The sequence below is a fragment of the Leopardus geoffroyi genome, chromosome A1 (assembly GCF_018350155.1).
Source record: "Leopardus geoffroyi isolate Oge1 chromosome A1, O.geoffroyi_Oge1_pat1.0, whole genome shotgun sequence".
Lineage (NCBI taxonomy): Eukaryota > Metazoa > Chordata > Mammalia > Carnivora > Felidae > Leopardus > Leopardus geoffroyi.
The window spans coordinates 161,993,350-162,004,511 of NC_059326.1; the positions used below are offsets into that span (position 1 = coordinate 161,993,350).

The 11,162-nt window shown below is 35.5% G+C and overlaps 1 long non-coding RNA gene across 1 annotated transcript in view; it reads left to right on the top strand.

The window, feature by feature from the left end:
- The window catches only part of LOC123608945, a 108,194-nt gene extending 98,322 nt beyond the window's left edge, over window positions 1–9,872 (top strand). Inside the window, exons 6-7 of the long non-coding RNA XR_006717531.1 lie at window positions 8,787–8,976; window positions 9,068–9,872. This is a non-coding gene — a long non-coding RNA (uncharacterized LOC123608945). The remainder of the gene's footprint in view (window positions 1–8,786; window positions 8,977–9,067) is intronic.
- Window positions 9,873–11,162: the final 1,290 nt, after the last annotated feature.

Here is an 11,162-nt window from a genome sequence, read left to right on the forward strand (position 1 = left end):
CACCTATCCTGATAGCTCCCCTAAATAAAGTCTGCCTTATCATCTTTAACAAGTATCATGAATAATTTTTTTCTTTAATACTTCCTCCTTTCCTTCTTTCCTTTCATCTAACCTTCATTCAATCTTTACTTCCTTCCTATCTTATTCTTATTTTTCTTCCTTCTTTCCTTTTTTTGTAATAATAAAATAATGTTTATTAAAGGTTTACTATGCGTTGCTGTGTGAAACGTGTTGTTTTGTTTTGTTTTGGTGATGAAGCATTTCTAAATTTATGTAAAAGATATAGCAGATATAAAGGAAGAAGTCCAAAGCAAAGAGTATATGTAAATTCACAAATTGATCCCCAGGATATTCATTCAATCTGGCAATAAATGTAAAATTCATAGTTTATTTGTGTACAATTCAGGCTAATTTCAAGGTTAAATGCTTCTCTAGGAAATTAGAATAAATAGCATTCATCAAAATTTATAAATGATTTCCTGTGAAGTTATATTAACTTAGAAACCTAAAGAGGAAAGAGACTTCAGAACTCATCTGTCTAGTCATAACTTCACTAGTCAAAACAAGGAAATCAATCATTTTATGTATTCATAAAGCAATTACTATTTGATGTGCAAGATATAAGGCACAAGGTGTGGTATAAATGTGAAACCACGTGATTACACAGAGGTGATATATCACATTGTATTAAGTAGGGACAATAGAATAAAAACAATGAAGGGCATTTTTTGTAATGTTATTTTTGAGAGAGAACGAGCAAGGGAGGGGCAGAGAGAGAGGGGGATTGAGGATCCAAAGCAGGTTCTGATCTGATAGCAGAGAGACGAACACAGGGCTTGAACTCACAAACCATGATCATGACCTGAGCCAAAGTTGGATGCTTAACCAACTGAACCACCCAGGCACCACATGAAGGGTGTTTCCAGCATAAGACAGTATATGATAATCATCAAATAGTAATAGGAACAATTAAAAGGAAAAGGAGCTCTCTGTGGGTCAAGCTGTCAGGGAAACAGAAGTGAGATTGAATTAGAATTTTAAGAATTGCTAAGCTTTTGTTGATAATCTAAGTTAAAACATATTTTAGGTAAATGAAGAATATTCTTACATTCTTCTGTAAGCTATAAAATACCAAATTACTTGACCTCTCCATCACTACCATCATACATTAGCATGTGCGTAATAGTATATTTAAAATTATAATATATGGGTCTCTGCCCCCACCCCTTTCTGACACAGAGCTCCACAAGGCTTGCAAATTCCTGAGGGATAAGAGCACTAGGAGTATCTTCTGTTCTAGTGAGGTAACTATATGGGCTACAGGGTGGGGCTACCCTCCTTGAAGACCAAGACATAATTAGAAGTTAGAATAGTCAACTTCCATCACCCTCACTTTTCTGGAGGAGAGTGAGGGGCTGGGAATGAAGTTAATGATCAATTATGTCTACATTATGAGACCTCCATAAACGTATCTCTCTTCATCTGGCTCTTCATTTATCCTTTATCATATCCTTTACTAAACTAGTTAAATGTAAGTAAGTGTTTGTCTGAGTTTTGTGAACTATTCTAACAATTAATTGAATCCAGGGAGAAGGATGTCATGGGAACCTCTGATTTATAGACAACTTGGAGAGAAGTTGTGGGCAATCTGGAGACCTACTATGTGTGATTGATATCTGAAGTGGGGGGCAGGCTTGTGGGACTGAGTCCTTAACCTGTGTGATCTGACAGTATCTCCAAGGTATTGTTGGAATTAAGTTGAAGTGTAGGAAACCCAGCTGCTGTTTCAGGCTTCTTGGGGTGGGGGACACACACCTGGCACCAGAAATGTTGTGAATATGCCAGTAGTGTGAGAGTAAATGAGAAACATGGAGGAAGAACTGGTTTTCTCTAGTGTGGTATACAAATTAAGGATATCTTCCCCTATTATTCAGCTCTCCCTAAAGCCAAACAGACTAAAACAAAGCTATTTTGCCCTCATTTGTTCATCATCTCTCTCATCTTATCTCAATGGATTGCTTTTCCAAAACAATCTAGAGTGTTTATGTTTTGCCACATTTTTCTGTGAGTATTCATGTAGTTTATTTATTAACTATTACTACTATTAATAGTTATAGTATTAGTAATACTAATTACTAACAGTAATAGTAATACTATTACTACTGTATTCATGTAGTTTATTTATTATTATACTTTTGATTGCATCAAGGTATGCTACACAATAAGAAAATGAACCTTCATAGTATTAAACATATGCTGAACTTTTATAGAATATATGTAAATTTTTATTTCATAAATTTGAGAATTCTCTACCTGTGATGCTTTCCTTTCTTTAAATATCCTTTTATTTTAAGAAACAGTGTAAAATATTCTTTTATTTAATGATGACTTTAAGAATAGAATGTCACTAGGCAAAAATTCACTGTCATAGAGCAGGCCAGTATTTTTTTTTAATATAGATTGTATATTTATAGTTTCTTGTCACCACAGAAATCTATATTGGACAAGTACCAAGTGTGTAATAAATACCTGACAAACAAAACTAAATATCTCTTAATAAAAAACTCATCAAATAAATGTCAAAAAAGCTGTTTTTTTTTTTTTTGCCAGTGACTACTTATTTGTTGAATAATTAAGTAAAACCACTTCACCAAATAGTGGGGGTTACAATTAAAGTTCACTACCTGCAAAGTGCAACTGCCATATTTCTTTGGCTCCACATTTTGATTTCTTTCAGTTCTGTAATCAGAGACCCAAACTGTCATCTGCAGTCTCTCAATCACTCCCATTTACCTCCCCACACTTCACCTTGAAGCCAAATTTAATAACTAAGCTTTAAAATCTGAAAGCTAGGGCAGGCCTTATCTTTAGCAACATGAATAATGTCACAATTTCAAAAAAGAAAATGCCCTCAACTCATATAGCATGATTAAATTATATATTTACTCTGGGTTCTGGGCATAGAAAATGTCAATGGGCTATTCCAAATCATCTTTATTAGCCATGATATAAAGATGTCATCAGGTATCATGTATTATTGATGTCTTTATTGTTTTCTTTTCATACTATGATCAATAACAGGAGTATAAAATTTCCTGCCAGTTACTTGGTCATCTTGTAGCCCTATGGGATAACATAGAAAACTCAAGAAGATTTGCAATTGAAACATTATATACAGGAATGCATCCTTTAGATGCTGAGCTAATACAGTACTCATCTTGATTTACTAATGAGGTAAAGTCAGTGAAAGAGTAATAGCAAATATGCACTCAGAGTATATTTCCATCGCTTTCCTTTTCCCTTGGCTCATCATTTTATTACTGAATTGGATGGCAAAAACTAAATAGCCTTTGAGCCCACATCAGCAATTCTATAGCTACTCAAAATATATGTTGTCTTGCTATTATTTTATTTTAGATCATAACCTTTTTTAGTTTCTGAAATAAATTTGAGATTATCTCAGTGTTGATCATTCAAAGTAGGTGAATTTTCCCTACTTTGAAAGAACAGAGTGTCCTAGAAACATAAGGGTCAAATCACAGAGCACACAGATAAACAAGAGTTTCCCGGGCCAGTCATAATTTATTACTTTGAAAAGTATTTTGTCTTATTAAGACTCCTTTAGTTACTATTAGAGAAGATAGTGAAGCTGGCTTAAACCAAAACCACAAGAGTTATTAGATTAGCAGAGAGCTACTTTCTGGAATATAAGGGCAGGAATGAGTCTTTCCTCCAGATAGATGTAAAGTAATCAGAAACATTGGAGGTATTTTCTCTCTGCTTTTTGACTTCTTTCTTTTTTCTTTCTACACATTATGATTGCACTATTATGCTTCTTGGTGATCTTAACAAAATGTTGCCAGTACAACACTCCTGAGTTTATATACTGTGTGTATATATATATATTCATAAACCTTGGATTATGAGTAACTTGTTCTGTCACTGTTCTGCAAGATGAGCAAACATTTCTAAGAAAATTTAACTTGATAAATGAACGATGTCTTGCAATCTGAGTAGTATGTGACAACGAATGTCACATGATCACAACTGAGTCAATGGTTCTTGAAATTCTCTTTGATATACAAGTGCTATGGATTACAAGCATGTTTCTGGAATGAATTATGCTCGCATACCAAGGTTTTACTGTATATATACTGTATAAATACAGTATATATGCAGTATACACACACACACACACACACACACACATGCACATATATGTATAATATAAGTATGCCTTAGTGCCAAACATACAGAAACCAACTAGCTGATTCTTACCTGTGTTTAAATGTTGCAATACAAGTGCTCTCTATTATGAATATATCTGCCTTTTCAAAATCATCAGGTTTAACTTATTTGAAAGTAACTTATTTGGCATTTTTGCATTTATGATATTCAGGGATTTGGTATTTTGATTCATGTAACTTTTAAAAAAACTTTTTAATGAGTATTTTTGAGAGAGACAGAGATAGAGCGTGAATTGGGGAGGGGCAGAGAGAGAGGGAGACACTGAATCTGAAACAGGCTCCAGGGTCTGAGCTGTCAGCACAGATCCCTACACAGGGTTCAAACTCACGGACTGTGAGATCATGACCTGAGCTGAAGTCAGATGCCCAACCAACTGAGCCACTCAAGTGTCCCGATTCATGTAACTTTTAAATAGTAAAATAATTGTAAAGAAAATGAGCAAATACTTGAATTGTTACTAGTTTGTGGGGCAATGTACTTGAATAATGTGTGTATTTAATATGCCTACATTTCTGTGTGTATGGAGTTTATATTGGTGAGAATGTAGACCCATTAATTTCTCCAGAAATAGTATTAAAATATTCTTTGTTAACATGATGTTTGTTATATTGACTACTATGTAACTAAAATGAGTACAACTCTGTACATTTGATTAAAGATATAATCTTTATATCTTTATAAACTAACACAGTTCATACAGTTTTTAAATAGTGTGTAGTAAAAACTTTTGGAGTCTCAAGTCCTATACACAGAAGAGTGTTACACATTCTTCTATTGATCCACAAACTCTCTTGAATTAGTGTATGTTTAATTATTACACCAATACAAATCATGAATTATCATGAAACTGGTTGATGTTTTAGCATTTACTAATTTAAAATCTGCTTGGGTTGTTCAGTATAAATTTTAATATAGAGAAAGTCAGACTTCAAGATCTGTCAAAAAAAAAAGTTCAAGTTCTTTCACAGTTAAAATGCTACTTTAATTATTGTGACGAAAATAAGACACATGTGCAGAAAGCCCTTAGACGAACCGAAGCATTCACCTCTAGCTGATCTCTAGTCTCGATGCAAGTGGAAAATGAAGACTAAGGCAGAATTTTATTTTCTTAAAAAAATTTTTTTTCAACGTTTATTTATTTTTGGGACAGAGAGAGACAGAGCATGAACGGGGGAGGGGCAGAGAGAGAGGGAGACACAGAATCAGAAACAGGCTCCAGGCTCTGAGCCATCAGCCCAGAGCCTGACGCGGGGCTCGAACTCACGGACCGCGAGATCGTGACCTGGCTGAAGTCGGACGCTTAACCGACTGCGCCACCCAGGCGCCCCTCTTAAAATTTTTTTAATGTCTATTTATTTTTGAGAGAGAGAGACAGAGTGTGAGTGGGTAAGGGACAGAAAGAGAGGGAGACACAGAATGTGAAGCAGGCTCCAGTCTCTGAGCTATCAGCACAGGACTCAACACGGGGCTCAAACCCACAGGCCATGACATCATGACCTGAGCAGAAGTTGGATGGTTAACCTACTGAGCCATGCAGATGCCTCTAAGGCAGAGTTTAATGAGCATGGCTAAGTGTTGAAGGAGTGTCCCAACAAAAAGCCAATCTGCAAAAACTCTTACCTTTGCTTTCATTTATTTTGCAATAGGTATTCAAAGAAATCTCTGTCAAACTTTTTGTGTATGTGTTCTCTCTCTCTTTTCCTCTCTGTCTCAGCTCTTCAAGTACAAGAAAAGATCTGTGAAAACACAGGCTGAACACAAAGCTAAAGGAATAGATACTTCAGAGACCATGCATTGAAATGAATACAGACTTTACAAAAATATTTTATGAAATTGGGACACTTGGGTGGCTCAGTCAGTTGAGAATCCAACTTTGGCTCAGGTCATGATCTCACAGTTGTGGGTTCGAGCCCCACATCAAGCTCTGCATTGACAGTTCAAAGCCTGTAACCTGCTTCACATTCTGTGTCTCTCTGCCCCCCACCCACTTGTGCACGTGCTGTCTCTGAAAAATAAATACATAAACATTAAAAAAATTCTTTATGAAAATTACTTAACAAGGAAACAGCCATAGCCTACAGCAAACAACAAAACAAACACTGAAGAAGAGGAGAATATGATTTCTAGAGTCTCCATATCAAAATACTCAAATTTCTAGTTTAAACAAAAAATATGAATAACGAAGAATGAAGAATACATGGCCCATATACAGAAGAAACTGTCCCTGAAGGAAGATAGATCAGAATTATTATACAAAAACGTTAAATCAATGTCTTAAATATGTTCAAAGAGCTAAGGAGATCCTAGATAAAGATGTATAGGCAACCGGAAGGAAAATGTATGATCAAATAGAGAACATCAATAAAGAGAAAGCAAACCAAATAGAATTTCTGGGCCTTAAAAGTTTGACAAATGAAATTCACTACTAGAGGATTTCAATAGCCAATTTGAGCAGACAGAAGAAAGAATCAGTGACTTGATGATGGTGAATTGAAATTATCTGGCCTTGGGAACAGAAAGAAAATATAAAAATGATGAATAAAGACTTGTGAGATACTGTTAGTAAACCAAGAGTAGCATAATCACAATCCCCGAAGGAAAGAAGAGAAAGAGTAGGGTAGAACGAATATTCCAAGAAATGACTAAGATATGATCAAAGACATGTATCTATTCTTTCAGGAAGCTAAATGAAATCCAAAAAGGATAAATACAAAGAGATCCATGCCAAGGTACATTATAATCAAATTATTGACGGTCAAGGACAAAAGAAGAAGCAGTGTGAGAACAGTGACTCATCATGTACCGGGGTGGGGGATGGGGCGTGGGGGGTGGGTGGAATCCTTAATAAGATTAATTGCAGATTTCTCATCAGAAGCCATGGAGGCTAGAAAGGAGTGGGATGGAATGCTTAAAGTGTTGAAAGAAAAGTAGGAAAAAGAACTGTCAAGAATTCTGTATGATGCCAAACTATCCTTCAAAAATGAAGATGAAATTAAGACATCCAGATTAAAGAAAAAAAAAAAAAAGCTGAAGGAATTCCTTGCAAGTAGACCTGTCCTACAAGAAATGCTAAAGTTTGTCCTTCAGACTTAAACGAAAGGATAATAGACTAATTTGAAGCCATATAAAGAAATAAAGAACTCTGGTAAATGTAACTACATAATAAATATAAAGTCTGGTATTATTGTGTTTTTGGTTTGTAACTGTTTTCTTTATTTTCTACATAATGTAAATGATAAATACATAAACTAATGTTATAAATCTATGATAATGTGAAAGTAATATATAAAGATGTAATTTGTGACAGCAACAGCATAAAGAGGTATGTGAGCAAGGTCATGGGTAAATATTAAATACATATTACCAAGTTCAAGAAGGCAATCTGAAAAGCCTTCTGTATGACTCCAAATATATGACATCTTGGAAAAGGCAAAACTATTGAGACAAGAAAAAGGATCAGTGGTTGCTACGTGTTAGGGAGGAGAGAAGGATAAATTAGTGGAGCATAAAACATTTTTATGCAGTGGAACTACTCTGTACAATATTATAATGTTGGGTACTTGTCATTATACATTTATCAAAACTCATAGAGATACAACACCAGGAGAGAACTCTAATGTAAACTATGGATTTTGGGTGATGGTGATATGCCAGTATGGGTTGATAAGATGTAACAAGGGTACTGTTCTGGTGGGGGATTTTGACAGTGGGAGAGCCTGCATCTATGTGGACAACCAGGACAATGGGAAATCTCTACACCTTCCGCTCAATTTTGCTATGAACTTAAAACTGCCCTAAAATACAAAGTCTATTAAAAAATGTATGACATAAAGCCAAAACAATGTTTTAAAAAATTGAACTAAAACTACAGAGGCAAATAATGATTATATTTTAATAAGAGATTTGTCACCTGTTTTGGGTAGCAAAAAGTGAGGGATTTCATGGAGGCCAAGGTAAAGGAGAAGAAATCACACAGAGCAAATAAAAATCTCTCACAGAAAAAGATGATGTCTTATATTCACCCCAGGGCAACCAAGTGAAAGCATATAATGCAGCCTCCCTGGTTTCAATTCTGAAGGCCAAACATAGATATCCCATTGGGAGAGAAATGAAACAATCTCGCCTTGCCCTGCTGTGAGCCTTCTCTCTGTAAAACCAACATCAAGTTGTAATTAGAAGTACCCTAGGTTGGATGACTTTGAAAATAGGGCCCTTCTTCCATAGCAACACAAAAGGCACTCTTTCCATGAGTATACCTTGGAAATAGCATATTCTCAATAAGCACCACAGCAACATGCACCCTATCCTTGTATCCAAGAAATCAAATAGTTTCTAAGTGGTTGCTAACAAGCCAGCAGTAATTTTTATTTTTGTCTAACATCATGTAAGAGTGGAGGGATTTGAAGGTATAACCTTTGGTGTTTACAACAACGATTTCTTTTCTAGATATAAGTGCTTACTTGGTCATTATAATAGCAGTATGCTTAAGAAAATGTAAAAATACATAAGGAAAAAGCTGACAGCTCTCTTTCTCTTAGATTTACACAGCTGGTTCTTAGAGCAGCAGTGGACCTCTTGCATCAATTTGAAAGTTGATTTCAATCAACATTGATTGCCCAGTCTGGACCATTAAGCGCATAAGCTGATTTCAGAGAAATGAAATATGATGGATGTAGAAATCAGAGTGGGAAAACTCAAGAACAACAGGAAGAAATCAAGGGTCCTAAAGTAAACAAACCCATTTACAACTCTTTACTAATTAGCATTTTTTTTCTTTTAAGTTCAGCAGTTTTGTTGATTGTTCTTTTCTTCTTTACAGAATCTGAATCTAGAGAATCTGAAATGCAATGCTTCCTAAGAACTATATAATGGTAAAGAAATTCATAGCATTCCTAGTAACATTCCCCATAATTCAAGTTCTGAGTACACAGGGAAGCAAGAGGAGGCAGCACAGGGAAACCCACAGAGGGAAGAGGGAACACTTAGACATTTGGGGGCCAGTGAAATTTTGTTCACTTTAGGATAATGCTTTCATTTCCCTCATAATCTGAAATTTAAATATCCTTTTTAAAGCCAGTCAAGTATCTTCCCTACTTATGTACTTAGTTTTCTTCAAACAATAGGGTACAACTGTTTAGGGATCCCTGAAACCCATCACCCTTTCATTAACAATCAATAACAACAAAAATAGGAATAGAAGGCATTAGGCATTTAGAATTTAAGTGAGTTTACAATGAGATTAAATGTACATGTTATACCAGTTACCCTACATATTTTATCCTGTTCCCACACAAACTTAAAACGGCAACAGAGAAAGAGAATGAGGGTCCACAAATTAGGTAAAAGGCAGGGAAGACAAAGAGAAAGATATTTAAAAAGAAAGAGTTTTCAGCAGTTTGCATGGCAGTCTTCATATTTTTCCAATGGAACAGAAAGCTGTCTACTATTTTAACATATACAAGAAGTAAAAGGCAAGTCTCAAAGAGCTTGAAAACTATTTAGTGGTTTACAAGAAGTCATTTTCAGTACTTTTATTTCTATGTTACAGGCTGTTATATCCTTCTAGATATTTCCCTCACTTCATCAGAAGAGACAGGGATTCTTTATTTCCATGTTAATATTCTGTTCTTTTTAAAAAAAAAATTTTTTTTTCAACGTTTATTTATTTTTGGGACAGAGAGAGACAGAGCATGAACGGGGGAGGGGCAGAGAGAGAAGGAGACACAGAATCGGACACAGGCTCCAGGCTCTGAGCCATCAGCCCAGAGCCTGACGCGGGGCTCGAACTCACGGACCGCGAGATCGTGACCTGGCTGAAGTCGGACGCTTAACCAACTGCGCCACCCAGGCGCCCCAATATTCTGTTCTTAATAGCCTGTTTATATTCCTCAGATCTATAAATGTCCTCAACCTTTCATTCCTTATTTCAGTAATATGGAGCACATATATTTAACTAAAGACATAACTTTAATCTTTATGTTGCACAATTATAACACAGTTTTGGTTTAATGAATTATAAAATCTTGAATAGCATAAGGTATAGGCAGGCTTATTTTTGCAAAATGTATTTGTGACTCTTCACTGAACATTTAAAATATGGATTCAAAAATTGTAGTGGGATTGCAGTTTACTGAAATGAACTCAGATATATACAGAAAAAGAAAATTTTCTTTCCTTAAGAGCTGAGCCGATCTCTTTTATGAGCCATCACAGAGCTCTATTAGTAGAGAAATGAGTCTTTACCATTTTAAATAATCTTTTGATTGAAATATTCTTCTTTCATTATAAATGATTCTTTTGGATAACTAGATATGTAGTTAATCCTTCAGAGTTCCATCGTTTCCATTTCTCCAAAATGACAGATAGATATATGAAGTGAATCACATGACTAGTGATTGGTCCTGACTATAGCCTGAGAAATTAAGAGGAAAAATGATAGATAGATATATTAAGTGAATCACATGACTAGTGATTGGTCCTGACTATAGCCTGGGATTAAGTGGAGGGGATGCCAGTCAAAGCATCTACACCTGCCCTCTCCACATTGTCCTGGATTCCTTTCAATTAGGTGACTGTGTACAAAGTTTAAATATTCTGAGAGGGAAATGGGAAGGTAAAAGTGGCTTTGCCTTTTTGAAACTATCTTTGCAATTCATCAATCATCATTTACATGACATTGATTAATTAGAAATAAGTCATTAAGGCCAGGTCATATTTTTAAAAAAATTTTTTAATGTTTATTTCTTTATTTTTGAGAGCAAGAGAGAGCACACGCGAGACAGGGGTAGAGAGAGAGGGAGACACAGAATCTGAAGTAGGCTCCAGGCTCTGAGCTGTCAGCACAGAGCCCAATGTGGGACTCAAACCCATGAACTGTGAGATCATGACCTGAGCCAAAGTCGGACCCTCAACCG